Source organism: Macrosteles quadrilineatus, unplaced genomic scaffold (genome assembly GCF_028750875.1).
Source record: "Macrosteles quadrilineatus isolate MER2022 unplaced genomic scaffold, UCM_ALF_1.0 Scaffold_16__1_contigs__length_3527350, whole genome shotgun sequence".
Taxonomy (NCBI): Eukaryota; Metazoa; Arthropoda; class Insecta; order Hemiptera; family Cicadellidae; genus Macrosteles; species Macrosteles quadrilineatus.
Window position 1 is genome coordinate 2583967 of NW_026542609.1, and position 9132 is coordinate 2593098.

Below are 9132 nucleotides of genomic sequence, written 5' to 3' on the forward strand. Positions count from 1 at the left end.
CTGGTGCCAAGCCAGCCAACTGCCACTGGGCCCGACAGCCCGACTGCCGTCTGCCTCTGCCACTAAACTAGAGTCTAAACCTTCGCTAAATCATCACGATGTTGTCCCCTGGCACTGCGGAGTGGGGGAAGCAAAGCATTCTATTGGCTGAAGGAACACCATTACCGCAACGATACGGTTTGTAGCCACCGGCCTCGGTGGTCTAATGGATAACGTGCCGGGCTGAGGATCTGAAGGCACCAGGTTCGATTCCTCTCGGTAGCACTAACTTTTTGTCTAAGAGCCTTATTATGCGCGGCCACTCCAGTGGCGCGCGACCGCGACTGCTCAAAGGCCACTTTTAGCGGGCCATGTTATCATATGGAGCTTATTAAGCGACGCGACTGCGGTGGCGAGGCACGCGACAGTCGCCGCGACTGGCCACTCCAGTCGCGCACCCTCGCTAACTAGTCGCGAGCCCACGCGACTGTCGCACCACCAGCGGGCCATGTTATCATATGCTGTATATTACGCGCAGCCACAGTCGCGGGCCACAGCGGACCCTACTCTCTGCCCTCGCCTCAGTCCTGATTTTTGTTTCAACATTTTATTATATTAATTATTTATTAATAAATATTGGTTTTCTTTTCCGAGTCGGTTCGGCTCTTCTACCTGACCGATTTTCATAATTTTGGTCTTAAATTAAAGGAATTCACGAACAGATATCTACTGTATTACTCGACCAAAAAAATAAAGCCGTATTTTGCCAGTTCTGATTACATTATCCTATATGTTTTGGTCTAAGAACATTCAGTAAAATGCCAGCTTTGAATTTTCAGCTATTAATTACTAAGATCGGACGTACGTGAAGCACGCTACTGAATCACGAATCAACAATAATAGTTATTATTTGAACACTTACCTGCAATCAATTATTCGTAACTCCACTTTGAGTTATTCTACATGTCTTAGTCTTAAAATAGGACTACCCCTTAAAACAAAGGCTTTCATTTGAGATTTTGACCATTTGAATCAGTTAAGTTCAAGATACTGTCTGTAGCATATTACTCAATTATTACTATTATTGTGAATATGATTATGACCCGGGCAACGCTGAGTTTTGCTGCTAATATTGTATTACTATTATGATTAAATCAATTAAAAACCATTAAAATATTTAATTCAAGGTAAGTGCTTGCCTCTCCTTAGCTGAAATTAAATTTATTTATTTTCTTATGCGATACGGATAAGTCACCTTAAATTCTTCCTAAAAGGTTATAAAAAGAACGTCTCGTCTCCCGAAAAAAACCAAAATACATCTTCTCGTCATCTCTGAAATCATAAAAAAAATTGAAAATACCCCTGAAGGTCTTATTTTTAGTAACGGATTGCCTCCAAATACTTTTGTTTCGTCTACTTTTACGACGCTTAAGTAAAAGTCAAATAAATAGTTCAGCTTCTTTACTTATTCACCCTGAGAAACTACATGTATGTCTGTTAAAAATTCGGTCAGACGCGTGGCCTCGCCACACCTGTCGCGCGTCCTCGCCACAACAGTGGCTACCCCAAGCGACTGGCAGTCGCGGTCGCGCGCGACTCGAGTGGCCGCGCATAATAAGGCTCTAAGATTTTTGCATTATCAGCAAGTTTGGTTAGTTTGGTTAGGTTATGATAGTTTAATTTGTTAATTAAAACATTATAAAATTCAATTTGAGCTATTATAATTTTATAACTTTTTTTCTATTAGTAAACCTTCGTTCGATTTTTTCATTATCAGCAAGTTTGGTTGGTTTGGTTAGGTTATGACAGTTTAATTTTATAATTAATAAATTCTAAAATTGAACTCAAGGCATTTATAATTTTATTTTATGAACAGAACTATTTTTTCGATTAGTAAACCTTCTTTCGATTATTATTTTATAAATTGTTTATATAATCAGCATGTTTGGTTGGTTAGGTTAGTTTATGACAGTTTAATTTTATAAATATTCATTTTTTAAGTTATTGAAAAACTGCAGCATAGGTATATGCATGTAAAACAACGCGGGCTTGTTTGGACGCCGTCTAGAGGGGAGGTGGAGGGAGAATCATTTCCCCCACTCCGCAGCGCCAGGGGACAACATCGCGATGATCCAGCGAAGGTTTAGACTCCAGTCCCAGACTGCCACTAACCACTCCTCTACGACTAGCATCTCCCTTTCCTCGTCACTAGTGGAGTGAACCTCTTGTGCGAAGGGGTGGGGGGTTTGTGGGCTGTGGCTATTGGGAGGGTGAACCCCTCGTTTTATGAGAACTTGAGTTGAAGTTTGAAGTTAATTGAGGTTATGTTTATTGTTATTATCTGATGTTGCGGAATTACAATAACGTTAAAGTCGTTTACTCAGTAAAATAAAAAAACTTACTAACTTAGGTTACTTGTAATACTTCCCACTAATAGTAATACTAAGTACTACCATTACTTCCCGATTTGTATAACTAATTTTTACTTACGCCATGAATTTCAAAATGTGTTTGTCAGATCAATCGATGGATAAATTTCTAGAAACCAATTAGGCTAATGATATAGGCCTTGCTTAACTTAATATTAATATTGGTCTTTATAAAACAATTTTCTATGTTGTACAAATATATGCTGAAGGGTTTTATTTAACTTACCTTTAAAATCCAACCGTGTTATTGTTGATAATAGTATTATTATGATGTATTTTATTTAAATATGTCATTATGCGCAATTATGAGTCAGGTAAAAGAATTTAACTGTTGTCAATTGTAAGAAGTAAGATAGGCTACCCTAAATAAATTTTGTGGTGCTGAGCCTAATTAAAACATTTAAGTTCCTCTTTGCATCTTATAGAAAATCTTATGACCTATTACTTATACCTTACTTTAGTAATAATAATAAAAAAAACATAATTAGGATAACATTAACTTGATTTTTGATATTTTAATAAACTTAGGCCTAAGTTAGGTCATGATTTTGTATATAAATAGCCTAAGTTATATCATCTTTATTATTTGTTATAGTTTCTTTAGAACATTTCTTTTTAAGAGGCCTTGAGGTGAGATAGCATTTAACTTATCCTACTTAAGTTACTGTTCGCCTCTTATAAGTTAAGTTAGCCTAAGCTTAATATAATATGGCATATTCTATAGGCTACTTTATATTAAAACATAAGTTAGGGCCTAACTAAACTTTAAACAATTTATTCTTTACTGAGTTAAGTGACCAGTAAGTTAACTTAGGGGAAAGTTTAATTTAAATAGCCTAAACTTAGGTAGGCCTAGATTAGGAGTTTGAACATAAATATATAATCTCATTCAACAACTTTGTTTGTATTGATTTAAGTTTGTCTCATTATTAATTGTTTAAGTTAGTTGAAGAAATAAAGCCGCGATTTTAGTTACAAACGGCTGACTTTCATTCTTACAATTCCTTTCTTAATGTCTGCCTCTAAAAAGGTTAGGGTAATTTGTTTGGAGGCGTACACATTAACTTAATAAGTAACTTATACATAGCCTAAAATAACACAGAATTTCTGATTCTGACTATACTTAGTTAACGTGCCTAATTACCTACTTAATGTACTGAAAATCCAATTTGGTAATTCTTAACCATGTTTTAGTAACTTAGGCCTAAAAGATTATGTTTCAATCCGAAAAACGTAGTAGTAACTTAGTATAGTAACCAACATCTTGCCATAACTGGGCCATCATGAACCAGAACCAGACTACTAACTTACTGTAAGTTTACTGGGCAGTGCTTTGGTGGAACTGGAAAGCCTTAAAAACAGCTTTATAAGGCAACAAATTATAAAGTGATTTCAGAAGCTCATTAAAATTATAAATGAGGCTGAACTTTGGCAGAAAGATTCTATCAGCCAGAGTCTTTATCTCCCTGCCAGATGGCCACATAAGTTAAGGTGGAATACAATTACTAAGTTACTCACTTAGGCGATACAAATTTCAATTTTATCGATAGCATATTAACTTAGCTTTGATCATTGATATAACTAGTTATTCTATCGTCATGTTAAAGCTGTCAGCAGTTTTTTAATCAAGTTAGTGAGCCACCGTCAGATTGCGCTGATATAAGTAACTTAAATTACTGATTTCCGTCAAATATATGCATAGGCCTACTTTCTTACCAAGTCAAATTGATAGCCAATTTATTTTGTTAGCTTATCTCTTTGTTACTTAACTATCTGAGTAACAAAATAAAAGGATGAAAATAGAATTCCATACACCAGCCTATTAAGCTGCATTGCAAAAAACAATTGGTGAATGCTGGTCCGTATAGATGGGAGGATGTCTCGCTTCAGTCAATGGCATTTGTTAAAAATATAAACAATAATTTGTTCTTACCCTTACAATAAGAATACTACTTACTTTGTTATCGGGGTGGGGACCGTGTTCTGTTGGACAGCAGAACCCTGCATTACAGCCCAAAAGCAATTTTATTTGGTAAACGATGATAGTAACTTAGATATTTGTTTACTTAATAGGACAAGTAACAGTAAGATAATAAAAATAATAGATTAATATAATAGATAATCAGTTCTATTTTTAAATTACTTTGTTGAATTGAGTTTCAATTTTCAAAAACAATGAACGTAAAAATAAGGCTTTCAATAATACTTAAGAGTGCTTTTGGGCTCCCCTCTGCATTTTTGCTTTAATGAGGTAAATATCTCTTACATAAATACCATTGGTCTGGCAAAATAATCCTTCACAAGACTGTGGTAGGCCAAATTCTCAAATCTGTCACATGACTCGTACAAGATTATCAGGTACGGTATACAGAATTTTCAACAGAGTATTTCCAAATAATGATTCTTAACTAAATCTGCAATATACATCATGCTATGGATAGACCAATTAATTAGAATCAAAAATATGAGACCACTCTCAAACTGTAAACCAACGATTACTGGATATCCAATAAAAATCATTACTTAACCATAGAACATGCAATAATATAATTTGAAAAATGCCAAAACACATCCATAAAAGAAATGGGAAAACAACATACATTATTAACAGGCAATAACAATACTGTAATAAATACTTTATGAAAAAACGGTTAACATCTTAACAGTTAGTGGACTTAACATGCAATTATACGAATTTCAGGACCACATACATAAATCAACATCCCCATAGAAGAAATGGGAAAACAACATGCATTATTAACAGGCAATAACAATACTATAATAAATACTTTATGACAAAACAGTTAACATCTTAACAGTTAGTGGACTTAACAACATGCAATTATACGAATTTCAGGACCACATACATAAATCAACATCCATAGAAGAAATGGGAAAACAACATGCATTGTTAACAGGCAATAACAATACTATAAGGCCTACAGATTATAGTGGAATCCGAACCCCATTTTTGACTTGCCTTATACGAATTGGTCAAATTTTCAGGATAATTAACTTAGTACCGGTACTGCGGATAGTTGTAGTACTCACTCGTGTGGACAATAATCCACACCAGAGAGTATCGCATCCACAGTGCATGCCTATAACTTAAACACAATTCGTAAATTCATTTCAGTGAAATAAGTTATGCTTAACTTATCTCTCTAAGCCTCCTAAACAAGGTTATTAGGTTACCATTGACTGTCTCACAGCTATGAGTTCAATGTGGTGTTACCAGGAATGTTTAATAAGTTTCTTAGGATAGGTACCTATACAAATCTATTCTGGTCACATTCTCTGGCTGCACTTTAGTTTACGTCTTACACTCATTCGAATGAAAAATATTGATAGGCCCTATAGGCTATAGACTATTCGTTATCTTGAATATTTCATTCGGTTAGGCTAGTTAGGTTAGGTTAACCTAATTAACCAAGCTCGATATATCGAATGTAATTCGATATAAAGCCTATCTATCGATATATTCATTTGAGTGAGTGTAGGAAGTAAACTAAGTTAAAGGGCAGCCCATTCTCCTACAATAGGGCTTAAAGTAACTTAAGTAAAGTACTTACTTTCCTTAAAGTGAGTTTTTCAGCCTTATCTTTGAGTATCAAGCCTTAAACCTTTAAGTATCTGTCCGTGGACGCCGGAATTTAAACTGTCAACAAAGAAAACGTTTAAATGTAAGTTACCGGTACTGGTGAAAGGTAAAACGTAAAAGGTACGTTGGCTATTTAAGCGTAGACCTAATGGAAAAAGGAAAACTGCTTTTTACCTAGTAAGGCTTAAAATATTGTTGCGGGTGTACTAACAGTGACCATAACTTACATAGGCTTTACTTAGAGAGGTTTTCTTACTTCAGCTCAAATAGATTACTACATAAACTACTATTATGTATATAAATAATGAAATGTTATGGTATTAAATTATCACAGACAGTAATGATTAAACTTACTATAACTATAAGCGAACTAGAACAATCACAACATTTACAGCACCAATGACAGCACTCAGCTCAGAGCTCAGCTCAGCAGTTATAGTAAACCAAACATCAACAACAACAAAAGCAGACGACGACGAATTCGAATTGCTGATTGCCCCATTCCCAATTGCGGGTTGGGTTTACCGCCCCTCCTCCTCACACGCTCCCCCCACCCCTTTGCACAAGAGAGAGGTTCTCTCCACTAGTGACTAGGAACGGGAGATGCTAGTCTCCTCTACGCACTAGACTGAGACCTTGGGCTGAGACTACTACTCCAAGCCCGAAAGGATTTTTGAGATAATATGCCTATATGATAATCGGGAATAAAAATGCCGAGCGTGCCGTACCGCCCGTCCGTGCCGTGCCGCAATAGTGCGCGCGTAGCTAATGTGTTCTAGCATCATGCCAAATTTCAGCCCAATCCGTCCAGTAGTTATTGCGTGATTGAACTTCAAACAAACAAATACACAAACTTTCACATTTTAGTAAGATAAGGGAGAGTATGTTTTATCCATGGTCGTCTTACTTCTTATTCAAATAGTAGTTTATTGGGATGTAAGAAGATAGTACTGTTCATTTAATTTGGACATTTTACAGGTTATGAAAAATCTATTTTCGTAGTCGGCATTTGTTTCTTTTGTTCGAATTAATACCATTTTGTGAACTTCTACAAATAAAATGATTTAGTTTGTATTTTGTATACTGGGGCTTTAACCTTGAATGCTTGTCCTTGATAGGTTATAACATTTGATTCTTTGAAGGCCTATTATATCTGTTGTGCGAGTGTTAACAATAGTTTGGTTCCTTAATATTTCTGTATTATTAACTTACCATTACCGAAATAATTTCGAATCATTAGTAAATAAATAAATAGTTTTGACATTTTTGTATGGGTAAAAATAGGTTTTTCCCATTTTTGACCCTAAAAACACAAAATTTCACAATTAATTTTCAAACCATTATGTAGAGCTTAAAGAAACAAATAATTTAGTATATTGAAGCGTTATTATGCGCGGAGAAAATTAAAAAAAATTGTAATTTTAAAATTCCCATGTTATTCTTTGGAGAATAAGTCAACTGTTGTAGTTTGCTTATTTATGAACATATTTTGATCAAATTTGGAAAATACATTGATTTCTTCCTAAACTACAGTACCTATTAACATTTTACATCAAAAAACACTTTTTTACCCTCCCTGTTGCAGCAAACCTAAGTACTCGTTAAACTAATTCTATTTAAATAGGGAATAAATGTGATATATTTAAGGAGACATTTTAGTGTAAATCCAATGAGGCATATGGAAATTTGCTAAGTCAGCAGGTTTGCTGCGGGGGTATTTTTCCTTTCTCTGAGCATGCAAGATAATTTGTTGTATGTCTTGTATGCAACTTGTACATCGTTCTTTGACATTTCTTTTCTCAAGGTGTTATTGGGTAGGTACTACTCCCAAATTCAGCGGAGACTTATTTTTTGTTTCTGGGTTCTGGGATGTCTTTTATTTTATTCTTCTGTTTTTTAATGAGTTTATCAATGAGAGAGCTTTTGTACCTGTTGGAAACTGCTATGTATTTCAAAATGTGTATTTCTTTGTTGTAATTTTCTGGGGTGAGTGGTATGGATAATAGTCTATGGACGAAACTATTGTAAGCAGCTGTCGCTGTCTTGTGGTTGAAAGGATGGTGTGATGATGAGTGGATGGTCTGGTCGGTTGTTGTGGGTTTTCTGTATATTTTAAATTCCAGGTTGTGGTCGTTTCTTGTGATTGTTACATCTAAGAAGTTAATTGACTTGTTGGCTTCGGTTTCGAGAGTGAATTTTAATTTATGGTGGACTTTATTTAGGTAATATCCGAGTATCTTGATTTGCCTTTCATTACCATTAAATAAAATTAATGTATCATCCACATATCGGCTGTAGTGAACTATTTTTTCCTTTTGTTTGTTGGAATTTGACCATAAAAAAAATATTTTCAATATTATTTAGAAACAGTTCTGAAAGGACGCTGGATAGCGGAGAACCCATTGCTAGGCCTTCATGTTGTGTGTAATTATAAAACTCTAGGATAGAATAAAAGACAGCAATTAAGTACATTTTCATTGATATATGTTTACAATACTAATTTAAACTGACCCTAACAGGTCTTCTACAACAACATTGACATTGTAAATAGGAAAACTTACATCCTTACTGCCTTATTATTGTATTACACTTAAAAAAACTTATAAACATTTATTTGTAGCTAAAAGAAATGAGAAAAAAACAGTACCACATATGAACTATTCTAAAATGTCATTGAACTAACAAGTTACAATTCAACAAACTTTAGTAATAATAACCTCATGAGCTTCATCTTCGACTGTTTTACAAAAGTCCAGATATATTCGTGGAAAAAAATGAAAAACAAATAAATATTCAAAATTAAATAAATAAAAAAAAGAGATATATAATTAGGACTATTTGAATAGATAGAAATAACAAGTTTTCCTTCTAAACATAATAGTCTATTTTGTTCAGCCTTACAAAAACTTTATTACAAACTTTCAGTAGTTGACGATGTAGGCTCCATCGTGGTCCTTATAAGGACTTAATAATCGTTTAAATATACACATGTAAACTACAGTAAATTTTTCTCTGATAGCCCTAAACTTTATAATATGGTTAAATTATAAATTCAAACATAGCCAATACCTATTGACACTACGGTACAATACCAAATTAAATTTTTATTCTAAATCCCAAAGA